The sequence below is a fragment of the Carettochelys insculpta genome, chromosome 1 (assembly GCF_033958435.1).
Source record: "Carettochelys insculpta isolate YL-2023 chromosome 1, ASM3395843v1, whole genome shotgun sequence".
Lineage (NCBI taxonomy): Eukaryota > Metazoa > Chordata > Testudines > Carettochelyidae > Carettochelys > Carettochelys insculpta.
This window is the reverse complement of record NC_134137.1, coordinates 270160635-270181181: the sequence shown is the minus strand read 5'-3', so window position 1 is coordinate 270181181 and position 20547 is coordinate 270160635. Positions and strand designations below refer to the sequence as shown.

Below are 20547 nucleotides of genomic sequence, written 5' to 3'. Positions count from 1 at the left end.
ATTACCTGGATGAGAGGCTGGATTGCACCCTCAGCAAGTTTGCAGATGACACTAAGCTAGATGGATACATTGGAAGGTAGAGATAGGATTCAAAGGGACCTCAATAAATTGGAGGATTGGGCCAAAAAGCAGTTTGATGTGGTTCAACAAGGAGAAGTGTAGAGTCCTGCACTTGGGACGGAGTAATCCCAAGTATTGTTATAGGCTGGGGACTGCCTTTCTCAGCAGCAGCACAGCAGAAAGGGTCCTAGGGTGGATGAAAGGCTGGGTATGAATCAACAGTGTGCCTTTGTAGCCAGGAAGGCTAACGGCATATTAGGGTGCATTAGGAGGAGCATTTTGAGCAGATCTAGAGAAGTTGTTCTATTCAGCACTGGTGAGACCACATCTGGAATATTGTGTCCAGTTTTGGGCCCCCCCAGTACAGAAAGGATGTGGATGTGCTGGAGCAGGTTCAGCAGAGGGCAACAAAAATTATTAAGGGTCTGGAGCACATGACCTATGAGGAGAGGCTGAGGGATTTGGGCTTATTTAGTTTGCAAAAGAGAAGACTGAGGGGTGATTTAATAGGAGCCTTCAACTTCCTGAAGGGGAGCTCTAAATAGGATGGAGAGAAATTGTTCTCAGTGGTGACAGATGGCAGAACAAGGAGCAATGGACTGAAGTTAGAGGAGAGAAGTAAGTTGAATATTAGGAAAAACTTTTTCACCAGGAGATTAGTGAAGCACTGGAATGTGTTACCTAGAGAGGTGGTAGAATCTCCATCCCTAGAGGTTTTTAAGTCCCCACTTGACAAAGTCCTGGCTGGGATGACTTAGTTGGGGTTGATTCTGCTTGAAGCAGGGGGCTGGACTCAATGACCTCCTGAGGTCCCTTCCAGCCCTACGATTCTATGATTCTATAAAAGGGAACTAATGTCAGAAAGTAAAAGAGAATGATTTTGCAGGGTGCAATTCAGACAACCTAAGTCCTTAACATTTAGTTGCCAGATGGAAGAGAGTACCCTGATGACAACAGCTTGAATCTCTCCAAAAACATTCTTGCCTCATTACCACCCTGAAGAGGAAGCATTTTATTTTCTTTGTAGAAATGGTCTCTATTTTATGTAGTAAGATACATAATCTAAGAAAGGAAACCCTCTATGCTGGAAGCAAACTCCCAGGTGCACCTCAGGAAGGGCAACAAATGTATAGCCCATTCCAGCTCGCTTTTCAAAGTCCAACCTGGAAAACGGAATCCCAGGTCTAAACATGTTTCTCTTCTAACTGCAGGCTCTGCATTAACTTCGTAACAGAGGAAATCGTACACCTTGAGAGGTGACTCATGGCCACCTGGTTGAATTCATTGCTGGTAAATAAAGAAACCACTAAAGAGAATGTGGATTTCTCAGCTGTTAGTGATAACATCTCACTTCAGCACAATGAGATTCAGCTTCATAAAAGTCTGAATATTTTTCACATTGGTACTTGATGTGGGCACAAGTCATTTCCGCACATTCCAGATGTTGTCATATTGGAGCAGATGAAAGGCCCATCAAGTCCTATTGCCTGAGTCTGGTGGTGGTGGTAGTATGAACTTGATGGTCCAGTGGAGGCGGCTGTGCTGCAGGGGCAGATTTTTTCTTAACCCCTATTAAAGGAAGACCTAAGTTGTTAACCAACAGGGGGAGGAGCCAAGTCCCATGGTAACCACATTAGCTGAGAAATGGGCTAGATTAATGTTCTCAAAGCCCATTTCATTTTGCTCAATAAGCAGACTCAACTCATTTTTGAAGCAAAGTTACAATGAGCACCTTTTGCTGCTGTAGCCATGTTGGCTCCAGGATATTAGAGAAATAATAATATTTATAGGACCAACTTCTGTTGCAGAGAGGTCACCTAAAGAACTCTGAGTTCAAAAGCTTGTCTATCTTTCACCAACACAAATAGATCCAATGAAAGATAATACTTCACCTACCCTGTCTCTCTAATAAGCACCAAGACAGGAATTTCATCCTGATGCCAAATATCAGAGGCGTAGCCAAATTAATCTGTACCCGCACAAACAATAGGAAGTCCTGTGGCCTCTTACAGACTAACAGATTTACTGGAGCGTAAGCGTTCATGGGCAAAGATGAATCTGACGAAGTGGGTCTTTAACCACAAAAACTTATGCTCCAATAATCTGTTAGTCTATAAGAGGCCATAGGACTTGTCCTTGTTTATCCCATTGCCAGTGGATATGAAGGGATGAAAAAGGCTGTGTCTACACTAGCCCAAAACTTCGAAATGGCCATGCAAATGGCTATTTCAAAGTTTACTAATGAAGCGCTGAAATACATATTCAGCGCCTCATTAGCATGCAGGTGGCTGTGGCACTTCGAAATTGACGCAGCTCGCCACCACGCATCTTGTCCAGACGGGGCTTCTTTTTGAAAGGACCCTGGCAACTTCAAAATCCCCTTATTCCTATGAACAGATGGGAATAAGAGGATTTGGAAATTGCCAGGGTCCTTTGAAAAGGAGCCCAATGTGGACGTGCTGTGCGGCTGCGAGCCGCTTCAATTTCAAAGTGCCACAGCCACCCGCATGCTAATGAGGAGTTGAATATGTATTTCAGCGCATCATTAGTAAACTTTGAAATAGCCATTTGCATGGCCATTTCGAAGTTTTGGGCTAGTGTAGATGTAGCCAAAAAGTGATTTTCTGTGACAAGGAAAAGAGACATTCTGGGCTGATCCAAATGAAAAGCCCTTTGATTTTTTCCCCCTACAGTGAGGTTTAGTCTTACTATCGACAATGGGGGCCCAGCGGATGGCTTGGCCATCAGCCCATCAGTCTGGGGTGGGTGTAGAAGGGCGTGACCCACCCCCCCAGTCCATGGTCCCAGTGTGGCAAGCTGGGGGCTGGGAGGACCAGAAGGTACGGCCAGGATGCCTCCACCAGCCAGCCTTCAGCCCCAGTGGGCTCCGGTCCGGGGGGGCTGGCAGGCAGCGCAGCAGGTGGGGTGGCAGGTGGTGAGGCAGGCGGCGTGGCAGGGGGCGAGGCAGGTGGGGCAGCAGGGAGGTATCAGGTGGAGTGGCAGGGAGGGCAGCATGGGGTCAGCCTCACGGATTGACCTGGCTATGTCCTGGAATACGCCCATGAATTCCTGCCACGCCACCCAGCGCCGGGTAGACTCCTCCCGGTCAAACCAGAGTCTCTCCTCGGCCACCTCCATCTGTCGCTGGAGAGCCGCCAGGAGCTGGGAGTCCAGGGGGGCCACCCCCTGGGTCCATCTGTGACTTGACTGTCTAGCTGGCCTTGAGGGTGTCCCTGGGCACTGGTGGTGGCTGACCTCTGACGGGCTCTCAGGGACCACGGAGGACGCCTGGCTGCCTGGGGCCTTGGATGGTGCAGCTGCAGAGAGGGAGGGGAAGGCTGTTAGTACTGTGCCCTGGCCTGGGGCCCATTCCCCTCCGCTCCCTCTTTGGGGGCTGGGTCTCCATCCTCGTCGGTGGGTGTGGTGTCCCTGTTGGGTGTCCCCATTGCATGGCCCCCCCGCTCTGGGGGTTAGGGCACAGGGCTGTCCACGGGTGTGGGTGCTGATGGCCATGCTGCCATCCTGGGACCATGCTGTGGCTGGGCAGTTGTGGGTCAGGGTCTGCTGGGGGTGTGTGAGGCTCCCGGTCATGTCTTATGTCCTCGCCCCATCGCCTGGGGGTGTGCGCCCTATGGGGTACGTACCTGACTGTCCATTGCCGCGGTCAGGGGAACCCCGGTAGGTGGACACCCGACTAGTGCTCTGGGAGGGGAGGTCTATGAGGAGCCCCCCTCCTCGCTGCTGGACCCCTCCTCCTCCATCCTGAAGGCGGGCTCCTTGAGCAGGCCCCAGGGTGCAGGGCTGGCCTCCGGGCTGGACTCCGGCTCCAAGGCCTGCTGGGGCTCGTCAGCCATGGTGTCAAGGGTGGCCGGGGGGACGGAGGTGTCCCAGGGGCCCAGAGTTGTGTTGACAGAGTGCACCTACACACAAAAGGAGATCAACAGAGCAATCCACTCCATCAGCAGAGAGCAGCCAGACTGCCCTACCCCCTCTCAACAGAGCTGCTGACTGGAAGCTCTTCAAACAGGGATGCATGGTGAACCGGAATCCCTCTCTGTCAACAGAAGTGTCCACGCTGCACCTCTGTCAACAGAAGCTTTTTTCCTCAAATGTTCAAGGGAAAGCACCATCGAGACAAAAGCTGAGTCATGTCAACAGAAGGCCCCTTCTGGTGACAAAACTCTGTAGTGTAGACACAGCCATGGTGAGAAGGTAGACGGAAGAAGCACAAAGAAGATGATCTAGAAATAGTATAGCTGTAAGTTGTCTGTCCTCTTCAGCAACAAGACATACATTTACAGCAACTGGTTTTCAAGGGCTGGCATCCAACTTTTCATAGAGTCTTGAGGGCTGTAACATAATATAAGAGTCTTCATATGGGCAGATTTGCTTCTCTCTCCCAGCAATTTTTCAGAAGTGACACATCTGTTGGGTTGTATGTAAAGTTCTCTTGCTTCTTAGTAATAACGGAGATGGGATTATCCCAAAGTGGTGATAAAATCCAGCTTTTGCATCAGCAAGATGACAGAAGCAGACATGTGACACAGACTAGTTCACCCTGAATTACTGGGTTTTCTATTTTTAACTCAGAGTTTCACAGATAGAACTTTTAAGAGTATTTCCTCAGCAGTTCCAATCCTAGTTGCTCTGTCCTGTTGTGGTACTCTGCATGGAGGAATCTTTGCAGTGGCAAGGTAAAAACCCATCTTTTCTAAAGCCAAATGTCTCCTCCATACTAAAACTAGCTAATTTTCCATTCAAACGCTTTTTCTGCAGCCTTTCATCTGCTGAAAACCTGATGCAAATCAGTGGACTAAAACACCCCGTCACCAGTGAAAATCAATGCTGTAGCAGTATCATGCTATCCAAACAGCTGACACTTGCAGTTGTTCTCTATGTTCTATTCTTCGTGTAGCTTTTCATTTTGCTGGCGTGGTTTTCTCTCTTTCATTGTCTAAAGTAAAAACCTGAATCTTAGGAGGAAACTCAAGAGCTGAGGAGCTGCAAAACTACACACATGCTGAATCAGGAACTCCTCCTGCTGGTGACCAGTAATATTGTATCTAGCTTGGTTTCTACAGCTGATCAATTTTTTTTTCTGTCTATTTTCTTTTCCTGACAACAAAGAAAGAACCTTGAAAAAAGTGTAGCTTCATCCCCACTTTACCTTTTTTCGCTAGAAAAGTGGGTAAAAAATTTTAAAAAATCAAATAGATTAATTTGGAAAAATAAAACTGGAAATGGTGTAGGAAATAAGCTCATCTTTTTTCCATCTAGTTCTACCTGTTTCTTTCTCACAGGATGTTGTTTGCAACTTCCAGAGGAGGACGGGAGCCTCCACCCTTTTCCATAATCCACAGTTTAAGAAACACCCACTTTCCTGCCCTTTTATTAATGGTGAGCAGAGCTGTCTAGATTCTGAAAAAGGCTTGACAGTTTTTTAACTCTCCTTCTCTAGTCTACGTCTACACCATGGACCTATTTCAGGGTACTGAGGTATCCCAGAATACTAACTCCATGTCTAGGATACGCACCCAGAATTTCAAAATATTTTTTGAAATACTGGGTATACTATTTTGGCATCCTTCTACCCCTCATTGTGAGAGGGATCAGGGGTGCTTCAAAAAAGTTCAGTATTTCAAATTTGGCACCATGTAGACCAAATCCCCCCCCCCAAATTTTCAAAATTAACTCAAAATAAAATACACAATTTGTGTAGCAGAAATTGCATATCTTATTTCAGGTTAGGGGCACACTGTAGAGATAGCCTTAGAGAATGAACTATAATGCCTTCTCCACTCATTCCATTTGATTAATGCAGTGAGAAAATATTACAAAACACTAAGATGCATTATTTACAATATGGTAGTGTTTGGGGGCTTCACCCGCATCAGCTCATCATTGTTAGGGCTCTACCAAATTTATGGTCCATTCTGGTAAATTTCATGGCCACGGGCTATTAAAAATCAAAAATTTCATGGGTTGCTGCTATTGAAATCTGAAATTTCAGAGCATTGTACCCATGGGGGGTCCCAACCAAAAGCAGGTTAAAGGGAGTGTTTGCAAGGCTACTGCTGCCCTTACTTCTGTGCTGCTGGTGATGTCAGAACTGCCTTCAGAGCTGGGCTCCCAACTAGCAGCTGCAGAGTTTTTTGCAGCTCGGAGTAGAGCCCCAAAAATGCACCTGACCCAGCTCTTGGAGCAGCCTGTGCAGGGGATGAGAAAGTCGTATCCCTCCGCAGCTTGGCCAGGACTAGCAGCTGCAGCCTGGTGCATGTTAATATCCCCCTGCTGGGGTGGCCCAAAGCTAGTCTTTGCTGACACTTGCAAGGACACAGCCGTAGCCAGGCCAGGGACAGGGAAGCCAGTAGCAACCAGGGAGCTCCAGGAAGGCCAGTGGCAAAGGGGTCAGTGGCCAGTAGCCTTGCTGGGCAAGAAGCGGAGCCCAGTGGCTGGGAGCAGGTGGTGTCCTCAAGGGGAGCCCGGGAGCAGGGGAAGCTGGCCAGCAAGAGAGTATTGACCTCCCTGATCTTACAAGCTCTCTAGTTCAGTATCGCTCAGGTCCTGAGGGTGCCAGACCAGGGCAGTCTAAACTCCACAGTCATTTAGCATTTAATTTAGCATTTAGCATTAAACATGTAATATTGAAACATTTAATATTTAACAATTACCACGTAACACTACACATCTGGCAAGTGCTGGCTGGGCAGTTACCAAATGGTCACAGACATCCAGCTTTATTGACAGGCAAACCACATATGCTACAAATAAAGGGGTAGAAAGAAATATTATACTTACACCCCTTTGAGTCCAATTCCCTCTGACCCGTCTATTGGTCCTTCTGTTCTGTCAACAGCAAGCTGGGTCTGCTGCCTCAAGCAGTCTGCTGCTGTTGCTGAGGGGGGCTAAGAAAGCCGTTGCCATGGTGACTGCCAAATTCTGCAGTTGCTGTTGCTTCTTCTCAGGAGGTTTCTTCCATGAAGACATCTTACAGCTTCTGCTCTCCTGCAAAATTCTGATCATACTAGGAGCTGAGCCTGTCAGCTGCCAGCCTTAGATATTCATCCTTCACTCCATCTGCTTCCAGCTTTCAGCTGGCTCCACCTTGAGCTCCACCCATTCACATATACCTGCCTGTGACAGGTAGCTCCTCCCACTTCCACACATCTCTATGAGACTGTCAGATGTCAGCCAAGGAGGGTGTGAGTGTCAGCTGTCAATCAAAGTTAGGGAATGACTCAGAAAAAACACCCTATCAGGTTCGGGCAGATGGGGCTCGTCAGCCTGGGAAGGCTGCCCACCTAGGAGAAGGAAACTCTGATTTAAAACCTCCGCTGCCTTGCGGTGATACCTAGTCATGGGAAAGGCTTCGGGAGTAAACCCCGAGGAAAAATCCAGAGATGGAGCCCCTAAGGCAGTTCGAGGTTGTGCTCAATCTCACTCTGGCAGCTCCTGTGACAACATTGGTGCCAAGTTGTACTGGCTTTTGCCTTTCCCTTGGATTACATCAGTGGCATGGAGAGGGGGAACCTGCTGCTGGGCATCAGCTGGTTCTTCAAACTTACTTGCCCAGGCCTGTGCCCTGGAGAGGACACTCCGGCATCGCTTTCTGAGCTGTGACACAACACGGAAAGCAACAGTTACCGGTACTAAGCCACTGCACTCAATTGGCATAGAGTGAGGCGCCACGGGTTGCTTCCGATGGTGGGAGAGGTCTTGGGATCTCATTGGGCAGCTACCACCCACCTCAAGCTGGGCAGCCCCCAGCCAAGTAGGTGCTGCCTCGCCATGGTCCACTTGCTCCACGGGGTGTGTGGGGCTTAGGGAATCACCGACAGGTGGATCGTTAACCTTACACCAGGCAAAACAAACAAGCAACAAGATAATCCAGCCTTCAGGCTGGGCACATGGAATGTAAGGACCATGACTCTGGGCCTTACAGAAGACCTACAGAGCATTAGTAACCCCCGGAAGACAGCAATCATTAACAACGAGCTGAGAAGACTGTGGATGGACATCATGGCCCTCCAGGAAACAAGGCTATCGTCCTCTGGATGTCTCAGGGAGAAGGACTTTTCCTTTTTCTGGCATGGGAAGCCTCCAGAAGAGACCAGGGAACACGGTGTTGGCTTCGCAATCAGAAACAGCCTAGTTGGCTCAGTCATACCATCAAATGTGGGAACTGAGAGAATGCTGAAAATCCAGCTTCAAACACCAGTGGGCATGGTCAGCATCTTCAGCGTCTATGCGCCTACTTTAACTTCTGCCCAGGAAGTTACGGACAAGTTCTACGATGAATTTAGCATTGCCATCAGTGAGGTACCGTCCCATGAGCCGCTATTCATCCTTGGCGACTTCAACGCCAGAGTTGGCAGCGACCACCACAGCTGGCCATCCTGTTTGGGACAGTTTGGAACAGGGAAGATGAATGAAAACAGACAGCGCCTCCTTGAACTCTGCTCCCAACATGACCTCTGCGTAACCAATACCTCCTTCAACGTCAAACCCCGGCACAAAGTTTCGTGGCAACACCTAAGATCGAAACATTGGCACCAGCTTGACCTCATCCTCACCAAACGCAGCCATTTAGGTAATGTCAGGGTGACACGTAGCTACCACAGCGCAGACTGTGACACTGAACACCTGCTTGTGTGTAGTAAGGTGCACATCCAGCCGCGAAGATTCTTTCACTCCAAAAAGGAAGGGAGGCCACGCATTGACACTGGCAAGACTCGTGACCCTTCAAAAGTATGCGAGTTTGTCCAAGCACTTGAAGAGGCCTTGCCCCGCCCGGATGACACTGATATCAGCAAGAGATGGGAACAACTACGGGACGCTATCTGTAATACTGCGATATAAGACTGTCTTCTTCCCGAAGGTAGTAAAGTCTGCTGATTGGTTTGAAGCCCACACTGAAGTGCTGATGCCCCTGATTGAGAAGAAGAGACAGGCACTGGCTGCATACAGGTCCTCTCCCAGTGAGGTGAACCTGCAGGCGCTCCGGTCTGCTCAGAGTCAAGTGCAGCCTGTTGTGGCTCGGCAGTGTGCCAACAATTACTGGCTCCAACTCTGCTCCAAGATTCAACAGGCCGTGGACACTGGTAGCATGCGAGGAACGTATGATGGGATCAAGCAGGCCATTGGTCCATCACAAAGAAAGACTGCCCCACTTAAGTCAGCCACAGGCGAGGTCTTGAAGGACAGAACCAAGCAGATGGAATGTTGGGTGGAACACTACTCACAGTTGTACGCCAGAGATACCGTAGTTACAGAGAGAGCCCTGAATGCCATCGAGCCTCTGCCCACTGTAACTGAACTCGATGATGAGCCCACTTTGGAGGAACTCGGCGACGCGCTAAAAGTACTCTCTTCTGGAAAAGCCCCAGGGAAAGACGGTATTCCCTCAGAAATCCTCAAATGCACCAATGGTACATGCATTTCAGAGCTGCATGGAATACTTTGCCAATGCTGGCGAGAAGGCAGTGTACCACAAGATATGAGGGATGCTAACATCGTTACTGTCTACAAGAACAAGGGTGACAAAAGCGATTGTAACAACTATCACGGCATCTCCCTTCTCAGTACCGTGGGGAAGCTATTTGCACGTGTTGTTCTGAGGAGGCTCAATGTTCTTGCGGAGAGAGTCTACCCTGAGTCTCAGTGTGGGTTCAGAGCTGAACAGTCCACCATAGACATGGTTTTCTCTGTTAGGCAACTACAAGAAAAGTGCAGGGGGCAGAACAAACCTCTGTATATTGCCTTCATCGACCTGACCAAGGCATTTGACCTCGTCAGCAGAAAAGGTCTGTTCACGATTCTGGCTAAGATCGGCTGTCCCCCAACTCTGCTCAGCATTATTAGGCATGCAGGCATGCCTCAGCATTATTAGGCATGAAGGGGACCGTCGTATACGACGGATCCACATCCAAACCCTTTGAGATTCTCAGCGGAGTGAAGCAGGGGTGTGTGCTGGCTCCAACACTGTTCGGCATCTTCTTTGCAGTTTTGCTCAAATATGCCTTCAGAACTGCTACAGAGGGCCTCTCTCTCCACATGAGAGCAGACGGCAACCTCTTCAAACTGTCAAGGCTTAGAGCGAAAACCAGGGTGCTTACGAAGCATCTAAGGGAGTTCCTTTTTGCTGACGATGCAGCTATTGCTGCTCACACTCAGCAGGAATTGCAGTTACTCATAACTCGCTTTGTGGATGCATGTATGGAATTTGGCCTCACAATCAGCTTAAAGAAGACCCAGGTGATGGGCCAAAACGTGGGTAATGAGCCATCTATCAACGTGCTAGACTATGAACTGGAAGGCGTCCATGAGTTCATGTACCTAGGCTCGACGATCTCGGACAACTTGTCACTTGATAGCGAGATCAACAAGAGCATTGGAAAAGCCTCCACAACGTTCTCCAGGCTGACGAAGAAAGTATGGGCTAACAATAAGCTCACTGTACACACCAAGGTGCAGGTCTACACAGCCTGTGTTTTAAGCACACTGCTGTACGCCAGTGAAACATGGACTTTGTGCTCAAAACAAGAGCAGCAGCTCAACACATTCCACATGCACTGCCTTAGGCACATACTCGGTATCTCATGGCGGGACAAGGTCCCCAGTAGCGCAGTGCTTGAGAGGTCAGGCACCGCCTCCGTGTTCACCCTTCTCAAACAGAGGCATATGTGCTGGCTGGGCCATGTCTCGCGCATGACGGATAGTCGAATACCGAAGGACCTCCTCTTCGGTGAACTGGCGTCTGGAAAGAGGCCGAAAGGGCGACCTAAATTGCGCTACAAGGACACGTGCAAGTGTGACCTCAGCGATCTCTCTATCAGTGTGAGCACCTGGCATTCACTCGCCTCAGACCGGCATGCCTGGAAACAGGGAGTGAAGGAAGCTCTTGTTATGTATGAAACTACCTTGGTGAAGGAAGCGGAAGACAGGAGAGCCCTCAGGAAGGTCCGTGCCCGTGATACCAGAGCGACATCTGCCTACTGCTGCTCACAGTGCAGAAAGGACTGCCACTCCCGGATTGGATTGCACAGCCACAGAAGATGCTTCTTGAATCAGTCTAACTGGGGCACAAACCCATGATCCCTCGGGATCGAAGGATGCCTACTACTACTACTCCCTATCAGGAGAGGCATTTACCATTACACATCAGAGGAAGTGGAATTATTATGCCACAGGAAATTTCACCCTGTGTTTCCCGGGAATGGAATCTTCTATTAGCAGACATAGCCTTATAAGAGGCCCTGTTACTTCATTAATATCATAGTTGCACATGCTCAGAAAACACATCATCGTCATAGAGGAGATGGCAAGAACATAAGGCACTAGCATGGTATAACTGTTGGAAGACCTACAGAAGTAACATAGGTGGAAAGCAATAGCTTCTTCCCTACACTACAGTGCTGAATACTGCATTTTTACCTGTGTCCTAGCAGCCCTTGGTCTTCTTGGTGGTGTTGATTGGTGATCTCTATGGCTTGTTGAACTTCTATAGCTTCATACATGGGCTCTTCATAGGACTGGTGACCCTTGGACTCTTGACACATTGTTAGCAGCATCCTGAGCTACAAAGGCCCTTCAAGGTAAAAGGAAATCCAGCTAATGAAAGCCACATGAAATAGCACAATCTGAGGATTTTGAAAAAGAAATAGTTTAAATATAAACCGTAGAGCTGTTCTTCCGTACTTGGTTGGCAGAAGCAGCTGCATGAGATAAATGTTTACCCAGTATTCTGCACTAACTTCATCTGAAGACAAGGAATTCAAATGACAGACTATTGGTATTATAGTGGGTTGGTTAAGGCCACTAGTTTGTTTCTTCTGACAGAAAAGCAGCAATTCCAGCCTAGTGGCTATTAGCAAAGTATGTAGAAGAAATTCAGTACTAATGCAATCAATAAGACAAAAACAACAGAGCTATTTTGCCTGTTTAATTTTTATATCTGAGCGGCTCAATGCGCCTGCTGACCCGCTACAAGTGACAGCTGCAGTCCCAACAATGGCCATGTGATGCTTTCCCATTAAGTGCAGAAACACGGAAAAATGCAACCAGTACATCTTTCTGTACATCAGAGTTGGGCATGGCTTTTTCAGCTGCAACAACTGCTGTACATCAAACTGTATGTACGTCAAATGTTCAGCATGGGTTTTTCAGATGCAACAGCTCATTACAGCCAACGGCAGTCATGCAGGCAAAACTGCAGAAATCTGAAATTTAGCCCAGTTATTCTAAATTTTGTGGCAACAAAAAGCAAAGCTCTGTACAACAACAGTGGACCCCCAGCCAGAATACACTCATCCCTCGCTATACAAGCACAGTTGGTTCCCTACTTTCTGCTCGTAGGTGAAAACTCATAAGGGGGACACATCAGATGCATGAGTGGGGGAGGGGTGTCAGAGGAGGATTTTAAGAGGGGGTCTCAGTAAAGGGGTTGGCCAGAGCTGACAATGTCTATTCAGTCAGATTGGAAATGGCTCATCATCAGCAGTTAATGTGGAGTTGTCAACATCAAGAGAGGAGCAATCAAATCAGTTCTTAAAAGGGGTGTGGCCCATTGTCAGATGCCAATATAGAGGTGTGAACGTCAAGAGCAGAGAAACTGCTAACACTGAATGTCTTTCAAAAATATGCTCTTCTTCAAACACGTTTAATGCAGGAATCACTATGGCCTGAGTTAGTGGAGTGTTGCTGACAGGAATAAGGGGATTTCAAAGTTGGCAGGGTGCTTTCGAAAAGGAGCCCCATCTGGATGAGCCACACGGCAGACAGCTGCGGCAATTTCAAAGTGCCGCAGCCACTGGCACTAATGAGGTGCTGAATATGTATTTTAGCTCCTCATTAGTAATCTTCGAAATGGCCATGCAAATTGCCATGCAAATGGCCATGAGGCAAAAGCACTTTATCCACACAGAAAAGACCCTATATTCTCATCAGTGAAATTGCCACATGACGGCACTTCAGCAAGTAATTCCACATAGAAGTAATCAGAAAACAGAAATTGCCACATTGGCTCAAACTCATGGACCATCCTGTCCAATATCATCTGACAGTGGCCAACACTATATGTTTCAGAAGGTGGATACCATCTACTAATCAGAGATTGGCTTAAGAGTGAAGCATGAAGATTAATATCATCTCCAAAATGCATATTACCATTAATTAATTAGGAATGTATTCACAATCCTCCCCTTCACACCCAATCAGGAGACTATATGAGTAGGGTTATCCAGTGGGTGGGCAGTGCCAGGGCACCCCCCACCACCACCACTGCACCAGGAGCAGGGCCCTGGATAGCAACCCCTGAGTCACTGGCCACACCCCTTCCCCTTCCTGCATGGGGAGTGGTAGGGGCAGGGATGCCGAGGGGAGACAATCCCCTAACAGCTGCTGCTACCTCCTGCCTGCACCCTACCCCAGGCAACTCAAAAGTACAGGGCCTCGAGCAGGCCCTCCCATCTCATCCTATGGACAGGACAGCTCTATGTATCAGTGATTCTCAGTTTTGCTGACTTCTTCATAGCAGTGTGCCTTGCAGTTTCCACCAGTTACCACCACCTGGGTACATACTTGGATCATAAAGTATTTCTTTCAGGTGTACTACACTTTAAATCTGAGCCTGGGTGGAAATATCATTCCCAATAACTGCACAAAGTGAAACTGTAGAATTATTATTCTGATCTTTGGGGAGGAGTAAGAAGTAGTATGATCTCTTTGTGACAGATCCCAAGCTTCACAAACACATTACGTGGACTGTACTTTTAGTTACTTTATATGAGAAATGAGCAGGACAGATAAATAAAGTGATAATCAAAATGCAATTGTTTACAAGTTTTCAGCATCCGTTCTGCAGTGTCTGTATAAGATAGCTTGATTAAATCACACTTTATTACATTTATTAATTTAAAAAAAAGCATTTTGGCTCGTGAGAATGCCTGTAGGTGAAACAGAGACAAGGTAGGTGAGCTAATATCTTTCATGTGACTGACTTCTGTTCATGAGAAAGACAAGCTTTCTTACCTGAAGAAGAGTCCTCTGTAAATTCAAAAGCTTGTCTTTCTCACCAGCAGAACTGGGTCTGACAAAGAATATTACCCAACCTACCTTCTCTTGCTAAAATCATGGGACCAACGTGGCCAGAACACTGAAGACTTCAGATGGAACAGTTAGAATTCTGACTGTTGAGACCTTGGTCTTTATCCTCCTGAGCAACTACCACTCTGGGAGAATACATTAGCAGAGATTTCTCCCACAATTAAGCCATCTGCCTGTATACATTTAATTGTTAATTAGTAGATGTGTTAAATGCATTAATTCCCACAGCTCTCTTAAAATAAATGAAAATGATGTACTAGTATTTCCATTCCATTTTGTTGTGGGAGTGTTCACGCACTGCTTACCAGTGATAAAACCTGCATTCTGAGGTCTCCTGGGGGGAACAGTACTTTTACAGGAATAAATATTCAGCATACTGCATAGCAACATACCTAACCATGTACCTTTTTCTTTTCACTAGCATTGACTAACACTAGCAAAAAGTGGGGATGTTTAACATCCTGTTAACGAATGTGTTCAATTCCCAATGTAGACAATCAATAATCACTTCAAAACATATCCAGGACAGGTAAGCCCTGTGGAGAAGCTTAGGTTTACCTCCAGCAGTGAAGACAAGGCCAATGTGCTAAGCAAAGTGCACTGCTTCAGAGGCATTGTGGTATTAACCATGAGAATGCGCCATCCTCTCTCAACAGAAGCAATTATCCTTGAGTTCTTAAATGGTGAAAGCTCATGTTTGCCCCATTTGGTAGAATCCTAGTGCCTCTATCACCAGTTTGATAGAAAGGGACTGTATTTCCCGTAAAAGACTTTCAGTGTACATTCATCCCTCACTATACGAGCACAGTTGGTTCCCAACTTTCTGTTTGTAGGCAAAAACGCATAAGAGGGACACCAAATTCCCATTAAAATACACATAAAAGTCTCTGATTGGTTCCAAGTGCTCCTAATTCAGCAAAGGAGTGGCAGCATGCGGTGCTGCTTTTGAAAGGTAAGTGAACCTTGGATTTGCAATGGGGGTTTAGAGAGGGTTAAAGGCTGGGGGCAGTTTGGGGCCATGAGCTGAAGGAAGAGTTAAAACCTGGTGGCAGGTTGGGTCCGTGAGATGGATGGGGGACATTAAGGCTGTGGTAGGTTAGATCCATGGGGTAGGTGCGGGGGTTCAGGCTGCAGCAGGTTGGGTCTGCAGGCCAGCGTGTGGGTCAGATTGTGGCAGGCTGGGTCTGCAGGGCCAGCGAGGGGTTCAGGTTGCGGCAGGTTGGAGCCATGGGGAAGGGGGTAAGGCTCATATTAGCAGGAGGGGGGAAAGTTCACTCCTCTAGTGAACAAAGGTAGGTATATGTGTCCCTTGTTTTAGCAAGTACTTGTAAGTAAAGTGCTCGTTTAACAAGGGATGAGTATATAGGGAATAAGAAAGTGCTGCAGTCAAGGTGCAAAGGGCCATCTAGTGGTGTGTTTCCATTCAGTTATTTATTAAATATGTAAGCATGGACATGTTATTCTACTGTCCTATGCACAGGACACTTTTACATGTTGTTCTTGTTCAGTCTGCAATGGCGTGTGACTGATACATACAAAAAATGATGTTTGCTAAAAGACACCGGGGGAAAGCAAAAGCAAATGATCTCTCCTTAACAGCCACCTCCACCTCTATAAGCAACACACTAGTACTTCAAGCAAGCTCCTGTATGGCCAGACAGCTTCCTGCTTATACCCTGGAGAGGCTGCTGCTGTCACCATTTCCCACTTCTTTGTCCTTATTTACCAATTATCATTGGCTTAGTGCCTATGTGTTGAGGTCTTTAGGTGCATCAGCAGTGCCTGTCAGTCCCAGCTCTTGCTAGTTATGGGTACTGCATTAAGACTGTCTTGGTGCCAATACTGAGGGAGGCCCTGTGGGGCGGGAGACCAATGGTCTGAACAGCAATAAGAGCTGACTGCCCAAAGCTCTGCCCCTTCTGGGAACATAAAGCCGGCCCCTCTGCCCCCTTGTCCTGGGGCCAATGGTGGCTATCAACCCCTCTGGTTACAGAATAAGAGTTCAAGAACTCAAATGTGAAACTGTAGAATTACTAACTGGTTTGTAACCTATCCTTTAAATCATCTTCTGTACCAAAAGACTGGAGGATAACTAATGTGATGCCAGTTTTTAAAGAAGGCTCTAGAGGTGATCCTAGCAATTACAGGCTGGTAAGTCTAACTTCAATACCAAACAAATTGGTTGAAGCTATTATAAAGAACAGAATTGTTAGACACATAAATGAATATAATTTGTTGGAGAAAAGTCAGCATTCTATCTATAAAAGGAAATCATGCCTCACAAATCTACTAGAATTTTGAGGGCATCAACAAGCATGTGGACAAGGGGGATCCAGTGAATATAGTGTACTTAGATTTCCAGAAAGCCTTTGACAAGGTTCCTAACCAAAGGCTCTTAAACAAAGTAGGCTGTCATGGCATAAGAGGGACGGTTCCTCTCATGGACTGATAACTGGTTAAATGATAGGAAACAAAAATTAGGAATAAATAATCAATTTTCAGACAGAGGACAGTTAACTAGTGGTGTCTTATAGGAGTCCATACTGGGAACAATTGTATTCAATGTATTCACAAATTATCTGAAAAAAGGGGTAAGTGGTGAGGTGACAAAAAAAAGCAGATGATAACATATATAAATATATAATTGGCAATACATATCTCCTAGAGTTGGAAGGTCATCTAGTCCAGTCCCTTGCTCTCTCAGCAGGACCAAGCACAATCCCTGATAACTATTTGCCCAATCCCTAAATGGCCTTTATAAGGATTGAACTCGCAACCCTGGGTTTAGCAGGCTAATGCTCAAACCCCTGAGCTATAACAAAGCTAGTGAGGACACTTAAATCAAAAGCAGATGATGAAGAGCTTTAGAAGGATCTCACAAAATTAGATATCCTGACAACAAAATGGCAGATAAATTTTAATGCTGATAATTGCAAAGTAATGTGCATTGGGAAGTGTAACCCCAACTATACATATAAATTAAGGAGAATTAAATTTGTTGTCATCACTCAAAAGAGAGGCTTTTGAGTCATTGTGGATAGTTCTCTGAAAACAGCTATTGAATGGGCAGTGGCAGTCAAAAAACCAAACAGTGTTAGGAATCATTAAGAAAGAGATAGAGAATCAGATAAAGTATCTTACTGCCTCTATATAAATCCATGGTATGCCATCATCTGGAGTACTGCATGCAGATGTGATCCCCTCATCTCAAAAAATAAGAACTTGACGTTGGAAAAGGTTCAGAAAAGGGCAAAACAATTATTAGGGGTATAGAATGGTTGTCACATGAAAAGAGATTAATAGAATAGGACAGGGACTTTTCAGCTTGAAGAGAAATGACTAAGGGAGAGTATGCTAGAGGTCTATAAAATCATGACTGGTATGGAACAAGTGAATAAAGAAGAGTTACTTACTCCTTCCCAAAAGGCAAGAACTTGGGGGTCTGCAAATGAAATAAATAGATAGCAGGTTTACAACAAACAAAAGGAAATTCTTCTTCACATAATGCACAGTTGACCTGGGGAACTCATTGACTGGGGGACACTGCAAAATCCAGATTATAACAAAACTCAAAAAAGAGCTAGATAAATTCATGGAGGATAAGGCTAACCCAAATAGATAGGAATGATGGCCCTAACTTCTGTTTGCCAGAAGCTGCAAGACAGCGACAGGAGGTAGATCACTTTTGATCCATGTTGCTTCATCTGTTCATTTCCTTTGGTGTAGCTGACACTGGCTACCTTATAGTAGTAGTGTGTCAATTTCTAAAAAGATTGACTAATTAAGGGGTGTTTAGAGAAGAAAGGCACAAATGTATGGGGCATGGAGAAACTCATGTAAAAAACTGGCTGTTCACCTTGAAAATAAGATGAGCATGAGGGGCCATGATAAAAATACATATAATAATGAATGGTGTAGAGAAAGGACCCTGCAGGTAGGAATAAGGGGATTTCAATGTTGGCAGGGTCCGTCTGAAAAGGAGCCCTGTGTAGACGAGCTGCGGGCGAACGAACTGTGGCACTTTCAAAGTGCTGCGGCCAGCAGCAAGCTAACGAGGCACTGAATATTTATTTCAGTCCCTCATTAGTGTTCTTCGATTTGGCCTTTAGCATGGCCATTTCAAAGTTTTTCGTAAGCGTAGATGTAGCCATGGAGTAGTATTTCGGGATGCGTCTGGTATCCCAAAATCAATCTGCCATGTAGATGTAGCCTTAAAGTTATTTCAGCCCTGCCTGAGTTATCAAGAATATAGGCAAAAATGACTATAAGCTTTAGGGATTCTTTAGTATTGAGGAGCAGGAGCTGCTCTGTAATAGTTTAGGAGTGTTGATCTGGTTATTAGGATAGCTACTGTCAGAATGCTCATTTAGTTAAATAACATGCTACTGGAAAAACAGAAATAAAGCAAAACAAGAGCCCGTCAGCTACTGATAAAAGCGATTCACTTTGACTGGATTTATTAAGGAGACTCTCCCAATCAATCAGGGAGACAACGAGTTAATGGGAAACAGACTAACACTTAAGGGGGACTTCGAAGACCCACAGACACTGATGCCATTCTGACCTCTTGGGGGTAAACACAGTCAATACACAGGGCGCGCTGTAGCCCGGAGCCCATTCTCACGATGGTAGAATCATATGATTCCACCCCAGGAGAGGTAAAGGAGTGAGTCCTGAAACAGAAGTGTTGCACTATGACAGTCTGTTCCTTTCAGTGAGAGGACAGACTTCAACAAAGGGAATGACTCCCAATCATATTTGAAAACTTTATTTTAAAAGGACTTGATGATGCATTTAATAGGGTGTGAACTGATTCCATAACAATTGTTTAAATGCTACTTTGATTTTAATCTCAATACTTAGAGGCTTCACACAAAATCCTGAAAATGCTTCACATTCTGGCCTTCCACTCTTCAGAGGGCAAAGTAGACAATTCCTGGAACAGTGATTCTCGTCTTCTAAAATGTGAGTCACATTTTTAAAAGTTGTCATCAATAACTGATCATTGTGCCACCTGGACAGAATTTCACAACATCAATATTACACTGTATGCAACAATACCGATTTAACAGACACTTTCTTCAAATGAGTATTTAGGTCCTGATTCAGCAAAGCATTGGAGTGTCTGCTTACAACTAAAGCAGGTGTTTTAGCACTTTGCTGAATAAAACCTATGCATATTCTCACTGCATTTAAAGATGCTTATTAAAAACCCTGATTTCAATTTATCACTGGTTTACATTTGAGGTTCCTTTAAAATACAGTTATACCCTGAAAAGTAAGTCTATAAAAATTGTACCTTCTTATTTAGCCGTGCTCCCTCCCTGTGGCAGTTTCTACACATGCCACCTTCTTTGAAAGTGGCATGCTAATAAATGACCCGAAATATGCTACTGAGGTGCAGGGAATTCAAAGAAAGTGTGATCTGTAGAAATGGCCAGTGTGAATTCAAGATCATAGAAGTTGGCTTTAGTAACAAAAGTTTTGAGTATTTACTCCTGTCGGGTGCATTGGCTGTGAAGAAGTATGAGAAAGAGAAGTGTATTTCAGTTTGACTCAAATAACATCAACAGGAGCTTTTAACTAAATCTTTGCAGGACCAAATTCTGTGATTCTACTTAACTATACCTGTGGAAATCCCACTTATAACAATGGAGCTGCACAAGATGCAAGGCTGAAATTTAACCTAGAGAATCTTTTCTGCTAACTAAGCTTAAGAAGTTAAAAGAAAAGGTTCAATTTTACCGGTTAGCCTGTATTGAAAAAGGAAGAGGTTTTGTTCTTGTAAACCAAGCAAAGTTGCTCTGAAAATCACTGATACATAAAATGGCATTTTTGAGTCATTTTTCAAAGTAGAACTGAACTTTACATCCCAAAGATCATTTTGTCTAAGTCCAATGGAAGGAGAAGTAGTTCAGCTACCCCTCTGCTTCTCTCAGGTAACTCTCTGATTTAACTTTCCCTTTCTCCAGTTTTACTGTCAAAGCATTTTACCACCCTCAGCATACAATTTCATATCTCCATTGCATTTCCATTTGCAAACGGAACTTGTTTTCCATTGTGGTCCATTTGATTGATAGTTGGATTGTGCAACAGGTTCTCTTCTTCAGCTTGTCTTTACTAGCATCCAAGGTCTAGGAAACAAAGAATTATTTGATTCACTGAGAGATGGTCGAACTTACAGAATTTGAATTCTGATTTTTGAGCATCTCCAAAACCAGATGTTCATATGTGGAGTTTTGGTTTAGGAAGAAAGAAGCAGATGCAAAATTCCGATTTAGATCCTGATTACGAAAGATGAGAGGTGCTTGGATCCAGGTTATTTGTTCTGGAAATCTCTAGTTGCACCACACTGACTGCAAAATTAAGAATGCCTCCTGGTCT

The 20547-nt window shown here is 45.6% G+C and overlaps 1 pseudogene; it reads left to right on the top strand.

Annotated features, from left to right (window-relative positions):
• The window catches only part of LOC142016922 (cystine/glutamate transporter-like), a 35720-nt pseudogene extending 24027 nt beyond the window's left edge, over positions 1 to 11693 (top strand).
• The last annotated feature ends 8854 nt before the right edge of the window (positions 11694 to 20547 follow it).